This window comes from Aplysia californica, unplaced genomic scaffold, assembly GCF_000002075.1.
Source record: "Aplysia californica isolate F4 #8 unplaced genomic scaffold, AplCal3.0 scaffold00544, whole genome shotgun sequence".
Lineage (NCBI taxonomy): Eukaryota > Metazoa > Mollusca > Gastropoda > Aplysiida > Aplysiidae > Aplysia > Aplysia californica.
In genome coordinates this window covers 492,696-494,911 of record NW_004797814.1, presented here as the reverse complement: position 1 = coordinate 494,911, position 2,216 = coordinate 492,696, and positions in this window count along the sequence as shown.

Genomic DNA, 2,216 nt, shown 5'->3' with positions numbered 1-2,216 from the left:
TATATATATAAAACACCTATGTATAAACACTAAAGAGTCTAACCTGTCCAAGACGACCACATATTTTGGAGACTAATTGGCGCTCATATGACCTTATGCAGTTGCGAGCGCCGTAAAACCTCTCGGCTACTAAATAACAAAAAATGAACAAAAATAATTTGGAGATGAAAAGTGATCATCTTGGGTATACCATTGACACCGTGCCACTATACCGTTTTAAAAAAAATGCAGAGGGAAATATAGGAGGTGCAATGATAGAATAAATATTTACATTTTAGGAGCAGGGATTCCAGAGAGGAGTTCTTTCATTGTGAATAGGCGGTGCTGAAAACAGACTCGTGTCTGTAGGCCTACTACTACTGTATATGTCGTGTCTACTTCCAAGAAGCACGTGAGCTTACTTGTTTCTTCATGGTGTCCGGTTGTCCACACTTTACACTTTGCAAGGAGTTGTCCTTTTAAAAAATCCTATATTCCTATATATTTACTTTTTTAAAAACCCAACCCCGCTCACCCAAAACATAACAACAAAAACCACAGCAAAATAAAAACGAAGAAAAACAAACAAACCCACCCCGAACTAATAAAAAAACAACAACAACAACCCGCACCACAAGTAAAATAAGTAAGAGTTTTACGGCACTTGCAACACAAATAGTTCATACTGATTAGAGGCGTTACGAGAGAGCAACAAACAAAAAAAAATAAGGAGAGATAAGGACGACAGCTGCTTGATAAGAAAGAAGGAGCAAACCAGACCACGACACTCACCCATTTCTAACGTGTAAATGAACCCAGTAATTGAATCTTTCAAAATATACCACTACCAGTCTGTAATACATCAACTGTTTTGACAAGACATTAACTCAAGATCTAGTCTTATGGCAAGGTTAATTTTCCTTCTTTTATAATGAAGCACATTAAATTGAGCCCATCACGTGAGCCAGTTTAGTATGCTCGAGGAATCAACTAAATATAGACCTAACTGGTGAAGAAAAAAACAAAATAAAAGAATAGGCATTCTCAAGTACATTTTGTATACAAACTACAAAGATGTATTTAGAGAGAGAGAGAGAGAGAGAGAGAGAGAGAGAGAGAGAGAGAGAGAGAGAGAGAGAGAGAGAGAGAGAGAGAGAGAGAGAGAGAGAGAGAGAGAGAGAGAGAGAAAGCAAAGAGAGAGAGATAGATATATATAGAGCGAGATAGATAGATAGATAGATAGATAGAGAGAGAGAGAGAGAGAGAGAGAGAGAGAGAGAGAGAGAGAGAGAGAGAGAGAGAGAGAGATGGGGGGGGGGAGGAATATATAGGGACATATACATATACATATATAGTCAAGTGGTTCGGACACCTCACGCGCGGATGCCCTCAAACCATCCAGCTCTGAGAGCATACAACACTAAATATTATTCTGGATGAGAGCCAGAGGGAGACCAAAGGCGACGCGAAGGGGTGAATCTGTGGCAGACACCCTCAAAGCTCACGGGATGTCCCTCCTACAGGCCACTCGCTTTGCTGCAGACTGCAGACAGACGCCGGTGTCTCCCTGCGACACCAACCGGTACAAGCGGAAGAAAATAAGTAAAAGTAAAAGTAAAAAGTATATATATAATTAGTGGGCCTACAGAGTATACATGTACAAGTAAAGTATGGAAGGGGCCAGTACTACTAGACCTGTTCGGTTTTGGTGGAGACACGCTCTAACATAACATAATTTGTATCTTTAAAAAGGTTGGAACAGCATCAAATTAAATGACATTACGCTATATAAAACAACATTGGCGCTCATATGACCTTATGCAGTTGCGAGCGCCGTAAAACCCTCTACTATAAAAATAAAACAAACTCAACATTTTTAAAAGAAAAAAAAACACAACACATCAGAACAATAAAAAAAATTAACACACCAACAAATTAAAACACAAAAGAAAGAGAGAGAGAGAGAGAGAGAGAGAGAGAGAGAGAGAGAGAGAGAGAGAGAGAGAGAGAGCAAATTAAAGACAATCCAGCTATACTCTGTCACATTTTTAAGTATACACATTCTGAAGCTTAATAAAACAAAATCTATTCCACCAATTGCTTTCAAATTTACACACTGATTACGTGATATACCTGTCGGTGGTGAACTGTTTTCAGATTCCTGAACGCGCGAGTGGTTTTGTAACTTCATGCGTGTTACAATATGTTTTGTCCTTTTTGAGAATTACTCATGATAC